This window comes from Numida meleagris, chromosome 2 (assembly GCF_002078875.1).
Source record: "Numida meleagris isolate 19003 breed g44 Domestic line chromosome 2, NumMel1.0, whole genome shotgun sequence".
Classification (NCBI taxonomy): domain Eukaryota; kingdom Metazoa; phylum Chordata; class Aves; order Galliformes; family Numididae; genus Numida; species Numida meleagris.
This window is the reverse complement of record NC_034410.1, coordinates 81,315,992-81,332,310: the sequence shown is the minus strand read 5'-3', so window position 1 is coordinate 81,332,310 and position 16,319 is coordinate 81,315,992. Positions and strand designations below refer to the sequence as shown.

The 16,319-nt window shown below is 37.6% G+C and overlaps 1 long non-coding RNA gene across 3 annotated transcripts in view; it reads left to right on the top strand.

Annotated features, from left to right (window-relative positions):
• The window catches only part of LOC110393826, a 100,989-nt gene that overhangs the window by 20,804 nt on the left and 63,866 nt on the right, over positions 1 to 16,319 (top strand). Inside the window, exon 6 of one of the 3 annotated variants that reach the window (XR_002435219.1) lies at positions 2,738 to 3,541. The exons of the other annotated variants lie outside the window; for them this stretch is intronic. This is a non-coding gene — a long non-coding RNA (uncharacterized LOC110393826). Of the gene's footprint in view, positions 1 to 2,737; positions 3,542 to 16,319 lie in introns of those variants that run through there. 3 annotated transcript variants of the gene reach the window in all.

Genomic DNA, 16,319 nt, shown 5'->3' with positions numbered 1-16,319 from the left:
CATCTCATATCCAATCTGCACTATTGTCATGTATTACTAAAATACTGCATGTGTTTCTCCAGTTTTTGGTCTATAAAATTATTTCATGTCTGCATATGAGATTCACAGTGTCAAGCTGCCTGTCGCTCTTAAGTGAAGCATTTAACTGGCTGTGAAGGAATGTCATGATTACAAAAGCAGTGAAGGCCAAATTGCAAATGATTGAACAGAGCAGTGTAACCAAGTGTAGTAACTATTTTATTGATGAACTGCTAGTCTTAATGCTTCAGAGATCTTCTTGTTCCCTCCTCCCCTTTCGTCTGTCAGTTTAGCTATGATAACAGCAATTAAACAGATTTTCTTAATTACATTTCTTACTATAGCATCCAAAATTAACATTTTAGTTCAGTTTATGGGATTTGAGATTCAGAGAGAGTTATTAATGTGTTAAGAAATCCAGATGGTTTCTCAACCAAGTAATGTGTAGGCCTTAACACTGTTCAGTTTCCTATATCACAAAGTTGTACTGGCAGGAACATAGTGGAAGAAAATGAATATTAAAACAAATCAAGGAATTCTTTATACATTTTTGGTTGCGGAGAAAAGGCTTGGGGGGGGAATGAGAGAGAACAATTGGAGTAAATAGTCAAAAATCAAGGTTTTGTTTAAAAACAGTATATAATTATGTATTTATTCCAAAAATATGTAAAATCTACATAACATTTGGTAAGAAAGCAAATTTTTTTCAACAGATGTGAGGATGCTCTTCATCTAAATTGTAGAGCATTGTATAATATTACTTGGCATTCTGTATCTTCCTGTAATTATTACAGAGAATTGTACTTTGTTGATGCTTAGAGAAATTTTCTAGTTTATTTGTAGAGCATACCATATTGTGATATTTTTAGCAACTTTATCTTCATGTACATCTTACGTACCAGATGACAGAAGCTCTTTCTGTACATGCAGATGGTTATCTAGATAGAGATACCTTTGGCTAAGGTTGTCAGTAGAAAAAATATGTAGCTATCACCTGTGATCTTAGGTTAGACTTGACTCAGTTTCTGGCAGAAAGAACCAGATAATTTCATAGGACATTATCCCTCTTATGCTGCCTTACAGGAAATCTATTTTTTCCCACTCCTTATGAGGCAACACAAACTAAATGTTTGCACTTTCCCTCTGTTTCTAACATCTGAGTTTTCAACCCTTTATTTACTTTAGTTTGAATATGTCAGTTCTTGTTAGGCTTTCCTTCACCATTATGATCCTTTTTGAAATATTATCATCTTGGGAGTTATCAATACATGATTTAATAATGATAATTAATCCTTAAATATTAAATAACCATACATGTTAATGCTTGACTCTAAAATACAGTCTGATACCAGCAATGCCAAAAAATAATTATGTATTTTGTAAGTACAGTTTAGTTAGTGCCTTGGTTATGCAGGTTACCTGGCAGCTCTTAAACTGTTTTTTACTACATGAGAGTAGCAGAAAAAGAAAACATGTTTTAGAGAAATGTGTCAGCTTCGATAATGTGAACAAGGTTTAATTTTTATAGGCTTGAGAAAACTTCTGCTATGAGAAAGGTCAATAATTTATTTAAATGATTCCAAGAATACTTAGAGGTAAGGATGCAGTATGCAACCTCTGCTCTCCATCAAGGCAATGCAAACCTACCACAGAGAAGTGCTGGATCCCTATGGGACATGGGTAAAATACTGCAGTATGAACCTGTTATTTCATTCAGTAAGAAAATTTCAATCTTCTGTATCCTTGAGAGAAAACACGATTTGACACTGGTCAGGAATGTGTAATACATGGACATATTCATGTTCATTATTCAAGAATAGAACACTCGTTACATTATTTGACACTGGTCAAGAATGTGTAATACATGGACATATTCATGTTCATTATTCAAGAATAGAACAATCGTTACATTAGGGGAAGTCTGAGTTACATCACTGTGCGATCCAAGGCTTATACGTTCTTGATGAGCTTTTCAGTACATGTTTTTGAGAGATTTATCCATTACAAGTGCTTCTGGAATGAAGCTATGTATATTTGTGGAGACGTGGACTAATAAATAAACTAAGTTTTCCATTTGTGCTTGGGTAGAGAAAGTATAATCCTGGAAATTCTTGTAAGCAGAACTGTAAGAAGTGTGCCTCTGGGTGAGAGATACTTTCTGCTGGGTTTCTTTCATGTGATGCCTGTCAGATTTCCTGTGGGAGAAGGAGATAGAGGATGAACTTATCCTGTCCCAGCACCATGATGTCAAAACCTCTTCTTGCCCTTCAGGTCTCCAAGAAACAGTTTTTGATGGGTTTGGGATAGACCACTTTGAAAGGAACAGTTTAGTGGATCAGTTCCTTTTCTGGCATGAAAAGTTTCCTGATTAGTGCATCAGTTTGGGCTACTTCGTGCCTTATGGCTCTAGGCTTGCGCTGTCCATCCTTAGATTCTCCTACCATTCCACTGTTCTTCAGTTCCTGCCATTATTATGTAGGTTTTTATAAAGGCTGTTCTTGCCTTACTACTGACTGCTTGTTTAAAGGGAAGGTACAGCTTTAGGCTTTTTTTCCAGCTCCTTGATTACCCCATTTCACTCAACACACCAGGCCAGAAACGCCCTTTCACTTTCTGCCAAGCCAGAGTAGCCTTTGATACGCTCTGTACTCCTGCAAACCTGATGCAGCATTGGTTACTGGTGTCTTCTGCTTCCACCATTTCTGCTATCTTTCTGCAGCGATGCCTTGGATCAAAAGAAGATTCATAATAAGGTATACTGAACACCTCGTGTACGAGAGGAATTTGTCATAATAAACAATTTTGGAATGAATAGGATGAAGCGTATTCTTGCAAAGATATGCAGAGATGACTCATGGATTGAGGAGGCAGCAGACTGGAAAGTAGCTCTGCAGAAAAGGACCCTGGGGCCCTGTTGGACAAGAAACTGGGCATGTACCCTCACATCAAAAAGGCCAACAGCATTCTGAGTTGCATTAGAAAGAGTGCTGACAGCAGATGTTGTGTGATGATCCTTCCCTTCAGCCCAGCGTGAGTGGGGCTGCACATGAAGAGCTGTAATTCTCTGACCTGTGATAAAAACCATCAAAATTATTATTTTTTTTACTTATTGTATATTAAGCTATTGTCCAATTAACATACATTGAGAGGCAATGATGTTTTCTGCTTTATGAAAAAAATGTTGTTACTGAGCAGAAGTCACATAGAACATGGACACAAATTCACAGCGGAATTGTATATTGCTTTTTTCCATTTTTTTTTAACCAGCTAAACAGAGTATCCTGAAAATGCAAAAACATCGATCATTTCCAATATTTTCCTTCTTAGACTTTAGCCAGACCATTTTCATCTATTAAAGTAAACTAACTGTAGAAATTAAGGTGCTTGGTATCTCTGAATTTATCACCTTATTTACATGTCAAAATGTAGCCTGGGTGCCTACACCCAAAATAACTGCTGAGAAAGCAGTACCTTGAACATTTTTATGGGCCTAATGTTATCTTTTGTAAAAATAAAAAAAAAAAAACCCAGAGTTCTTATAAGGATACCTCATATTCTTAAATAAATAACTGTTGTGTATGGGCCGGGTCCTGCACTTTGGCCACAACAACCCCAGGTAACACCACAGACTTGGGGCAGAGTGGCTAGAAGGTTGTGTGGAGGAAACGGACCTGGGGGTGTTGGTCGATGCTCGGCTGAGCATGAGCCAGCAGTGTGCCCAGGTGGCCAAGAAGGCCAATGGCATCCTGGCTTGTATCAGAAATAGTGTTGCCAGTAGAAGTAGGGAAGTCACTGTCCCTCTGTACTCAGCCCTGGTGAGGCTGCACCTCAAGTACTGCGTCCGGTTTTGGGCCCCTCACTGCAAGAAAGACATTGAGGCCCTGGAGCATGTTCAGAGGAGGGCGACGAAGCTGGTGGGGGGTCTGGAGCACAGGCCTTATGAGGAGCGGCTGAGGGAGCTGGGATTGTTCAGTCTGGAGAAGAGGAGGCTCAGGGGGGACCTTATCACTCTCTATAACTACCTGAAGGGAGCTTGTAGTGAGCTGGGGGTCAGCCTCTTCTCTCTTGTAACTAGTGACAAGATGAGGGGGAATGGCCTCAAGTTGCACCAGGGGAGATTTAGGCTGGACATTAAGAAACACTACTTTTCTGAAAGAGTGGTCAGGCGCCAGAATGGGCTGCCCAGGGAGGTGGTTGAGTCACCGTCCCTGGAGGTGTTCAAGAAACGTTTAGATACAGTGTTGAGAGACATGGTTTAGTGGGGTTATTGGTGGTAGGTGGATGGTTGGGCTGGATGATCTTGTAGGTCTTTTCCAACCTAGCTAATTCTATGATTCTATGATTTTTTTTTTTAGCGTGAATGTATAGGCTAGAACAATACATCTGAGTCTGTCCTGGTTTCAGCCAAAACAGCATTAATAGCACACCAGTCTTTGGTTGTCTCTGAGTGATGGGAAGACACCTGAGGTGGGGAAAGAGCCATGGCCATGATGGTGTGTGGGCATGAGGCGCAACAGGTGACCTGAGTTAGGCTAAGTGTTATTCCAGACCGTGTGACACCACACAGAAGGTTATCTAGCTGTGGGGAGTGGTCATGAGGAAGCTGCTGCTCAGGTGCTATGGGGCTCACTTGGTGGTGGGTGAGACTTTGTGTTGCTGGCAGGCACTGGTTGTCTGTATTTATGGCTGCGTGTCTGGTGGTGACTAGCTGCATTTCAGATATGTATTATATATAGGCATATATATTGTTTTCATTGTCCTTTTGTTTCCATTTTCTTTTCTGTCTTAGTAAATAGCTCTTATTTCAACCCAAGAGTTCTATTTTGTTTCCAGTTCTCTCCCTCATTCTACCTGGGAGGAAGTGAGCAAAAGGCCTTGTGGTGTTCAGCCGCTGCCAGGTTATGCCACAAAACAGTCAATTTGGAAAAGTTGCTTGTTAGTATCCTTATTTATCTATTTAGTGCTTTAATACGGTTTGGAAGCTTTGATGTTGTGATTTCAATGTTTGTTATAAGCAATAAGAAGCATTTTGAGTAGTATAGAGCCCAAAGGTGTTCTTTTAGTGACTTTTCAAGAAATGAAAAGCCTGACTTACTGAAAATTTTACAGTACCTCTATGGGAACAATTGTTTGCAGTCAGGAATCTGGATTCTGGGTGAAATTTTCTTCCTTTCTGTATCCAGCTCAGAGTTTAGATATCACTTAGATCAGTGGGGTTGGTGACCTTTTAACTTCCCTGTTGCCTATGGTAAATAGTACAAGTAAGATAAAAGTGTTAGCTCCTTGAAGGAAAGCTGTCGCCATAACCTGTTGGGTTTCCCCTGTTGTAGTTATTACCTGGCTACGTATGGCATTCAGAACTGGAAGAGTCTCTGTAATATATACGCAAGGAGCTGACAACCAACTAAAGCTATGTGTTAGGCTTCAAAGAAAACATTAGTAGTTCACAGCCACTGGATCTGTCTTCTAGGCAGAGAAGTAAATTCTACTTTTTGACTACTGAATCTCTTCTATTTTCATATTTTTCTTGCAGTCCTTCTCAGCTCTGCAGTCAGTGGCTCTGTCTGGCATCAGGAAGCTAGTATTCTTTGTCAATGAAAAAACTCAGGTGCTAGCTTTCAAGGCTGCAGATGTTTTTAATGCTGAATTGAGAGCAAGTGCTTTTTAAAGGAGAAACATAAATCACAGAAATACTGTATTGCTTTAAAAGAATGAGAAGAAAGTGGAGTATATCCTAAGAAATATGATGTATTGGATAAGCATCTACCATATTTCCTAAGATTTCACTTTTGGAAATTAAAATGGACATGCTGCGGTTAAGAGGCTTTTGTAATTATATGTTAGTATCAGAACGCTCTATTGTATGTAGGTTATAAACAGTATTATTTTGACCCAATTACCAATTATTTGGGCAATAAAATAGCTGAACAGAAAAGTATCTCTGAGGAGTCTTTAAAAAAAAAAAAAGCCATACATGAAGAATGGGATACCTCATTGCTGCTACTGCAGTTAATACAGGTGTTTTAATTGGTTGTATTAATGGCCAAAATGATGCGTAGTAATTATTTCAAGGTCTAATATAACTTGCAGTCCTAATGAATAGGACAGTTCTTGAAAGTGATTTTTAGCTGGAGGCTTTAATGTAGACATCTTTATATTATGCAAGTTAATCAGCAGTACAATCAGTGAATAAAGTTTATTATTAAGGCCCTTCCCCATTTGTATGACCTGAATTACTACACCATTGAGTTTGACTGTTTTTTTTCTAAAAGGAAAGAGGTTTCTTGGTATTTGCATGGGTTAAGCAAAATAATGAAAATAAATTGTGCATACAGTTTATGACTTCCAGAGGTTAAAAACAAAACCAACAGAAGTAGAGAGAAAAGCAAAGCCTTAGTTATGGAAACAGTAACTAGCAGATGGCCTGCCCAGAATTTTCACAAGAGTGAAAAGGCAAAGTGTGCTTACCATCAAGTTGGAAGGGTGATTTTTTTTCTCATATTGTACTGCATATATACAATAATTGGCACTTTTTAGCATTAATGGTTGTATGTATTGTTTTTTGATGTAAATATATAATGGCTGCCTTGCTTTGGTTGAGTGAATATGCAATTATATAGGTCTAAAGCCATTCTGGCATGAAAATTCTCATTGTATTTAATTTATCAGAAGGATGTTTGCATAGTCACATGAAGTTATTTTCTGGCCTAAAGTAAGCTAACGGTAGTAGTACCGGCAGGATCAGAATAAAATGCAAAGGCACCAGTGAAGGAAATAGAGAAGAAAGACCATTTTCATATGCAGTCCTTGATCTGGAGATATTGCTGTTTTTTTTTTGATGTGAATCTCCCCATTCAACATGCAATGTAACTTAAGTATTGAGATGTATTCCAACAAAAGTTGTTCTGTGACTTGTGTTGCCTGTGCATCTCAATCTTCTGAAACGAAGATGCCTTTACTTTAACTCTGGTATTTATTATTATTTTTTTTGTTTTAAATCAGCAGAATTGGATTAATAATGCATGCATTGGCGGTGTTGTTACTTACCCAATGTGCTGTGTACTTGATCATTCGATGTTATTGTGATAAAATTCAGGTACATTTATGGCAGATAAATTTAAAAATAAAACTATAATATCAAGAAAAACAAACAAATCAATATTTTTTTGAATGAAGAAAATTCCACCTGGATGGAGATGTTTGAAATCTGTGGGTCAGTATGGTCAGTAAGCCATTAGAGACCGGTGTTCACTGTTGAGATGATTTGTTGACTAAAAAAATACTAAATATTTAAGTTATTTGAATTCAAACACGTATGACTTTATTCTGCCATCTCCAGTGGGAGCAAAATGGAATACAAGTAAAATGCTGAGAAGCCAGTGGTGCTATAGGCCAGTTCAACAGGCATGGAGAATGCTGCTTGTGCCACCTGAAATAAAATGTGATATATTACTGCTACCATTACTATTATATGAAGCAAGACAGTGACAAGATACTATCAATCTTCTCTTTGTAATAAATTTTATTTCAAGCTTCAGAATTTGAAAAATTTGTTACTGTCAAAGAATATTGTTTGCCTAGTTTCATTGATTCGTGCTTATTTCCTTGTCCCATTCATGTGACTGAAGTACTTCTACCAATAGCTGAGACTCTATTTCTCTATTTTCTGGATGATCCTGACTTTACACAAAATTTAAGTTGTGAGCTGATGAAGGGGTGGGAAATCAGCTTGATTTTTTTTCTATTTTTTTGCTGGTGGATTGTGCTTATCCAGACACTTGTGTCTACTCCTTCTCGTGACTGTATTTCTGAGCAATGTGACTTGATCTGTGAGTACGGAGACTGTTAGGCTAAAGACTTAAAAAAAACCAAACAAACAAACAAAAAACCTCAACATATAAAATTACTAGAAAAGTCAAAATAGTCACTACAAGCAAAAACATCAATGTTAAATCTAGAAATGTAAACTAAGAGACTTTTCCAGTTGTTTTCATTAAACCATTGAATGGAAATAGAATGAGTTGCAGTGAAACTTTTGCTCAGGCTGGATGTACCTTTGTAGAAATGCACCAAAATACGTACCTATGGAGCTGTGATTTCCTATCTGACCATAACAGGATGTAGAATGCTGAAAGAGCGTAGGGCATTCACAGTTTATCATTAAGTTGCACAAGAGGGAAGAATTTACTTTTTGGGTCATTAAACATTTTAATAGTGGCTGGACAGGCACGTGACCCTGAGTTCAGAAGGTAACACAAGAGAAAAACATTGTCTGCACCGCTCTCACTGGGAGCAGTGTAAGTAAGGCTAACACATTAAAATGTCTCATATGGGAATAATTCACATTAGGATAAGTAAATTATTTATTTGTTATATTGCTGTGCTTATTTTAACTTTCTCTAATGTGAAAACAAAAGAGGAAAGATCTAGGATTTACGACAAACAGTGTTGTTATAAATGGACGGAGAGAGAAGCAAACAGAGAAATGTATGGTACTAAGTCTACCAGAGAAAAATGCTGCAGAAAGATGTCTAAGCATTGTAAACTGAACCATCTTTTGCCAGTCAGTTTACATGGTATAAGTAACTCTAGATTTTCATATTACTCTTCCATGTTTAATAAGGAGGACCCTCAACCTTAGACGCTGATGTAGGAAACCACTTACATAGGTGATTATATGTCTCATTAAGGTGGTGTTTTGTCCATGACTACTAATGCTTACAAGAACGTTTTTGACTTTATGTTTGCACGATCCTGGCTGAGGTGCAGCTTTCCTGAACAGATGTGCATTTCTGTTGATGATGGGTCAAGCTATTCTGACTTAGAAATCTTCTCAATAATTGCAAATGAAAGTGTTTTGACTTTTAACTTACTGTTTCTTCCTTATTTACTATGATTCAAAAAACGATTCTGAAGTTTGAAACTGTATCTATTAAGAGAGGTATTGGAGGTTTAAGTCTTTATGGTTTTATAGTGCAGAGTTAGGGTTTAAAGCAAAATAACAGCATAATCTTCCAGTGTACAACCAATTCTTGTCTGAAAAGTGGATTTGTTACCTGGTGTTCAGTAAGCCAGTCTCCGGCGCAGAAATGAGATATAGATTTATTGCACAGTTGTGCAAATTTGGATACTAGGTGGTCTCCCACAAAGCTAGCACACCCCAGGATTTTTGCTACACTTCTTATACGTATTTTTATTGTTTGACCATTATCCTGCTACAACCTATGCCTACAGTTGAACTAATCCCCCAGCTTGCTGGCCAGCTAGACGTACCAACTAACTACATGTTTTCACAAGATACTCTTATCTTCAAAGACAAGTTCGCTCATCATATTGTGATTAAGAGTTCCTTTAATTAATCACTTTAGCAATTTCAAAGATAGTCATCCTGACTTAAAAGGACGTATTTGCTGTATCTAAGGATACACATACGAAGACTTGTACAAAGGTTCTTACTGACAACATTCTGATAAATAACACTGTCAAGAATCATTTCGACCCTGTGCATGGTAACAGCTTTTCCGGTGAGGTCAGAGCTGTTTCTATGCTTGAGTTTTCTTCCATTACTTTTAAATGTTACAATATTTGAACAAGAAGCTTCCCCCAACCTCCCGAGTGTGTAGTACTTTTCTAGGTTCTTTGTCAATGTATTGTCATACATTGGGGAATAATACCAGTATTGATTCTGTAATTAACCGAACTAGAAACCAGAGTTCTTTTTGGCTAGATCTGTCATTCCTTTTGAGTAGCGAAAATGATTCCTCTTGTGCGTCTGGTTTGCTTGTTTGTTTTGGTGAGTGAATGGGCTTACCTACAGTCTTAAAATGGCAAATTGTACCTACTCCAAAATGTTGCTAATTGCCTCACAATAGCTAACTGGAAATCCTGGATAATTCTTTTTTTCTCTCTTCTACACATCTTATGGTCCCTTCTTTTCTTCCTCCCTTCTTGCTCTCCCTCAGCCTTTAAGTTACAGATTTTTCACGAAGTTAAATTTGAATTCTGTGATTCGGCCTTCTCTTCTTATTAGTGCAACAGAATTTAATACCTGTGTGTTTCTGCAAGATTTGGTGTCTTGTACATCAGTGATTTGGAGGTGTAAGATTCTTTTCAGTTATTGAAGGTAGAAATAACATCTTGTGTTGTAGTAGGCGATAAGCGGGGCGTTCGGGATGTGACGTGGAAGGCCCTTCCCCATGGCGCTTGTTATTGGTTGACCTAGTAAGGTGAACTCATGTCATCAGAAGGAGAGGCGGCACTCTTTGCCTAGATAAGGAAGTGCATGGCTACTCCGTATATGGTCCTCGGAAACGCGTGGACAGCGTGTGATATTCAGCATGATTGGCCAGTAGCTCGTGTGAGCTTCTGGAATAGTCAAGCAAAAGATAAGATACACTATATAGTTCTGTAACTCCTAACAATAAACACCATTTTGCTGTTCATCATATTGGTGCCTATACGTAGTGATTGGCCCGGACCAGGGTTTTGGTCTCAGCATGCAAGGGTTAAATATTCAGGGTTGCCTTCACACAGCAATAATCTTGCTTGTGTCATACTGCTATGAAAGGCTACATTTGGCATTTCAACAGAAGTGCTAGTCTCTTTGTTCTTTTAGAGCTGAGGATAAATGCACGCTCTGTTTCTAAAGGAAGCAGATTTGTTTGCCATTGAATTACAAATATTTTTAATAAGGACGTTGAGTGCCATTTATCTCTGTCCTTGTCATTTTTTCTTCATGTGTGCACTGCACGTTCCCTCTGCATACCTGTAACACCAATCAACTGGTTTTTAGACAGAGGTAAGACTGAAAAAATAAGTATGTGAAACAAGCATTTAATGGTTAAGACTAACAGTTTTTTTAAGAGTTGAACCATACAATTCAGTTCTTCTGAAATAATGAGCTTTCTTGAGGATATAATTCTAAAGCCAGAGGAACAGGGATTTAAAAATTGAAGTAGCACATTGAAACATCTAAATAAGTTGTTTCTACTGTACACACTGAACAACTTTATAGTAGTCATTGCTGCTGTGTGAACGCCTGCCTCTGGAATTTGATCATTTTGCCTCTGACATCAAAACATTATGGAATCTTATTGTTTTATAGGTAAACAAAGTAAACAGCAAGGATTTTTTTTCTTGTCCAGGGTACCATTTACAAACTACCTTCCTTTTCATGCTGTATTATCAAGAAGAGTTGCTGCAGTCAGAGAGCACTGCACAGAGGACAATCTTGTAGCTTCCTCTTGTTAAGGCCATTGTGAAGGGATATGTTAGGGATGTGGTATGTGTAGTGAATAGGAGAATGATTTGTGGGCAGTTTTTCTGGGATACTGCAAAAGTAAGTATGCAAGAGGGCCTAGATGTGTTAAGATAGAGTATTAAAAAATAACTGTTCAGTCATTTTCTTTGGCTGTTATACTGCTGTCTGTGCAGACTGTAAAGACAGAACTGTCTCCTGAAAATATTTTTTTTCTGGAGGCTGTAGGTGGCCCTGTTCACTGACACTGAAGTCTGTAAATGAAAACAAGTTGCTGGAGCATTTTTATTTCTTTGAACACAGAAGAAAATAAAAAGGAAGTGGAGGTAGAAGACAGAAGAAAAAGATAGTTTGTATGGATTCCTGCTCAGTGATAATACTAAGCACTGTGTCCTGTTAGAACTTAAAGTTTTTTATTGTATTAAAATGCCCTGTATGGATTGTTAATATTTGATGATGAATATTATTTTTTAAAAAAACTATACTGAGAATGTTTTTCATTTTTCATTCACAAAAGAGGTTGTAAATCTGTGATTACTTTGGCATTAAAGAGTTTTGATACGCAGTGGATTTTCATTTTGCAGTAGTCCCAATGGAAATTATTTCCTTATGGTGGCACCTTTCTCTTGAATGTAATTACAAGTAATTTGTTTAGAATGAGAGAAAGTTGTTTTCAACCATGTCTGAGAAGTAAAATATATGTATTTGTGGTTATAAATTTAATACTTGACACAGAAAAACATACTATCTTTCATGCTCAAGTTGAATTCAACTAGGGTAATACAGTACAGCATAAGCTGTGAAGCCTTATCTATTTCTCTGTGCACATCAGTACAGTTTGATGACATTAAATGATCTCCATTTACCAAAGGGAAGAAGGAACAGAATAGTATTCTCTAATTTTGTAGGAACTCAAACTTAATTCCCAGTGGAATATATTCAGTTATATTACTAAGGTTAATGATATTTTTGAATTAGTTGGCAGACTGGTCTGTTAAAATAGTATGTAGCACCAAGTGCAAAATACCCACTAAAGTAATTGGGCAGTAATATGTTTCAGCTTGTCCAAAGGTGAGGAACAAAAATTAATGTAGAAGCATATCAAGGGTGAAGCAAATAGGCAAGCTCAGAACGCTATAGAATGTGTTGCTTCACTTATTGCTCATAATGGCCAGCAAGGAGATACAGAAAACTGTATCATTTAAACTGTTTACAGAATCATCTCAAGAAATACCTGCTCAACGGCTTGAAAATAAGGATTGTTTCTTTCTGGACATGAGCATAGGCAATTCTGTTAAGACTGCCGTCAGAAAAAAATATATTTTATTCATCCTTCAACACTTTCATTTGCAGTATCTATTGTAGAGAACAAAAACTACAGGAGGAGATCTTAGGTGATTTAGTCCAACTGGGTACTATTTCTGTTTTGCTCCTTGCACAGTCAGGCAGTAGAAACCCATTGGCATTCTAGGTGTTCCAGAAGGGGACTGCTTCCTGGTAGATACCTATTTTGAAAACATCTTTCTTAATAATGCCCACTTCTGAAGAGTTAGCATCTGAGGGATATTTCTGGGTATCCTACAGCCCTTAGCAGACAATCTGACAGTATTTAATTTTTACTCTTACAGATTTTAGTTTCCTTCAGTTTATAATTCAGTTTGGAGCTACAGAGAGGGACCACATCTAACTAAAACCAAATTTTTCTTACTGTCCTAATCTCATTGCCCCATGCGTTACAACTAGTTGATATAGATACGGTATAGCTACTCTTTTATCTGAAACTATGTGAAGGTGACAACAAATTTACACTTAGTTTAAGATAAGTTATTCATAGTCTTGTGTTGTCATTGAATTGGGAAGCATAGAAGAATACATAGTTGGTTATTAAAGGCTGTTGTGCTGGAAGCAGATCAGCATCTATTTGAATTTCTCTTATGACAGCAAGGATATCATGCTGACAACATGAGGAAAGCCCCTGAGTGCAGTTTTATTCAGTGGTGGCTTATTTTAGTGACTGAAGCAAACCCAATTTTTCTTACCTTTCTCATTGATAGGTTGGTTGAGATGTATCTCTCAGCAACAATTAGATCTGGGTTGAGAAAGAAAGTATCCATCCTGAGGCATATATGATATTTGATATGATATTTGATATGATATTGAACAGTTTAAAACTGTTCAATACTTGTATATGCTTATATAAGAATTTTAATATAAGTCTTCTGCAGGGAATAAAAAGAAATAAGAACTTCTGGTTTTGGAATGAAATGTATCTTGCTGTTTTGTGTATAGGTGTCAAAGATTTTTTTGGTAGTGGCAGAATGGGAGCTGCAGGGGTGGCCTTTGTGGGAGAACACAGCGATGAGAGTGAACAAGTGGCTGGGCGGGAGCTGGGCTGATAGCCAAGGCTAAGCTACCTAGAATTAGGCATATGGTAGAACATCTTCACTACTACATAGCAGTGAGCTGAAGAACCGATCCCAATGACCTTCAGCTTTCAATTGATGCTTCACTCTGTATAAAGGAAAAAGTATCAAGAGTTGTTTCAGGACTGAGAATGAAGAGTTCAGAATGTTCTGGGACTATGCGAGAAGGAGAAATTTAATTGTCTTCCTTATTCCCCCTGGGTGCCTATTTACTACTTCAGCACCTCCTGGCATTCTTTCTTACCCCACAGAAAGTCCTTTTGAGTTGCATGGATATCAGAACTGAATCTCAGCTGATGCTCCCTTGGGTGGAATTAGTTTCTGGTGAGATAATCATCGACACTTTTTTTTCCTTGCATTTCCCAGCGTGCTGGGAAAAAGTCTAGAAATCATTGCTGATGCCCCTGAAGTCCTGAGACCCTGTTGTGAACGATGTTTTGCATAGTATAAAATGTTGTGATTAAATATCTCACAAATAAAAGCTGTTATGCATAATTTTCATAACATGGAAGTTATTATATGTAAAATGACATAATAGCTGTAATTTGCAAAGAGAAAGTGATAAGCAGTGGGACACAGAAGGGACAAATCAAAGTGAAAAAGGATGTGAATATATGGTTGGAAATTTGAGTTCAGTTGAATAGTTTATTGGTGATGCATAACTGGAGTGTAATTACTTAAAATTATTACCCTATTTTACATGTTTAGAGGTATACTATTTTTTTCACTTGCAGAATGAGTCAATATAGCAGTGTTGACAGATATAAGCACCTGAATCATACCAAATAATACCGAAAGCTTTATTGAGAGCAGTAACTGAATAGCAGACCTGTGGGAGTATGCTTCATGCTGTTAAAATGTGAATTTTTACAATATGTTGCTGCTGGGCTTGCCTGGCATTCAAAGAACTTTGCAGATGTCAATTTACCTGTGTAATCATATGATAATTTAGTACAATTAGCATGTAAAATACTTCAGCATCTCTATATAGTTAGCTCATAATTAGAAAGCAAATGCGTACTTACCAAGATGTTGCATTGCCCTGCAGTCATGTAGTGACTTTGTCTACCCTGTCATTACATGTATGTGGAAGGTGTTGAAGTGGAGATGTTACAGAAGTTTTAACCCAAAATATTGTTAAATGCAAAATAATATATTGTGGAAGATGAGGAAGAAAGAAAGGTGAAGGAAAAGGAAGGAGGGAAAAAAAGTGAATGATCCATATAATGTCTTGTGCTGTAGTAAATGAACAGTGTCAGCTGAAGGATGTGAGCAACAATATGGGCATTTGCTGGTGCTCCTATGCAGTCAAAAAAGCAAATGGAATCCTGATGTGTCTGAGGAAAGAGAATATGGTGAGGGGAATAAGCGTAGTGGATGAGCCAAAAAGGAAAATACCATTTATTTATAAAGTAAAAATGTAGTTTTAACTGGATTACTGTTTATTCTGGCAGCTACCTCCCCTGATGCTACTGATTGAGTGAGTTTTGGAGAAAGTGATGGAAATCATTTAAGACTTCTGTGAATGAGAACAGGCTCACTTATTTTAGATGGGAGATTAATGAAAATGGGTGAATGTATTAAATATGATACATGGCAATCATAAATGTAAACCCTGTGCTAGAATGGCTTTTGGTTGGGCTGTTTTCTGTTGATTAGAAGAGCTATTCTTCCAGCTGTAAATAGAAAAGCGTGACATGTGAAGAGTAAGAGAAACTGGGAGGGCCTTGGACTCTACATAGTAGTCTAGTGAAAACAAAACAATAACAACAAAAAACCTCCAAACACCGACAAGACTAGGAGATTCAAATCATTTAATTTCCACCTCTTAAAAGTGGAAAGAGGACCAATGTTATCAGGAGAAAAGGATAAAAGGAATACTGCATGTTAATCACTCTTAAAGCTCCTTTGGAGCTCCAAGAACAGAAAGGGTGAGACTGAATCCAATAACAAACAAGAAAAACTTTGATGCTTTTTTAGTGACACACCAAAGAATGATCATATTCAGAATGCTGAAAGGAGGTATAGATCATGATGCAACGCTTTAGGTAATGCTGCACAATCAAATTCATTGCTATAAGCTGTTGCCAACACCAAGAAGCTGAGGAGGTTCTGAAAAATGCTGATACAGACATGATGGGAAGAAATAGGCAACTTGAAGTATATCAAAAACAAAAAGCAAAAAAGAGCAGTGTTTGGAAGCTTATTTCAAAACTACTTCTGTGTTTTTTTTACAGCTATTTGTCAAAAGTCTTCAAGCTAAATGACTGCATTCTGAACAGTGAACACTGATTAAGTCTACCCTAGCAAAGGCTGCTGTCCCAGGGAGTGATACTCAACCGTCTGAGCACAGGGTAAATGCTGAAGGACTGTGTAAAGGATTCAGAATGCAAAACCTCTGGTGATGTCATGTGTCTTGCTTGAGGGGTGCATACTCTGGTGTGATCTCACTCTGGAGAACTGCACTCAGGAGGAAAACTATGTAGAAAAAAATGTAGTCCAATGCAGAAAGTTGCCTAGGAATAGTGTTAGAGATGTGTAGTGTGAGTTATGTGAAAACACAAGCTTGGCTTTAAATAGGTTGTGGGGTTCCTTTGCCAGTACAGGTGAACCCTGTGGAA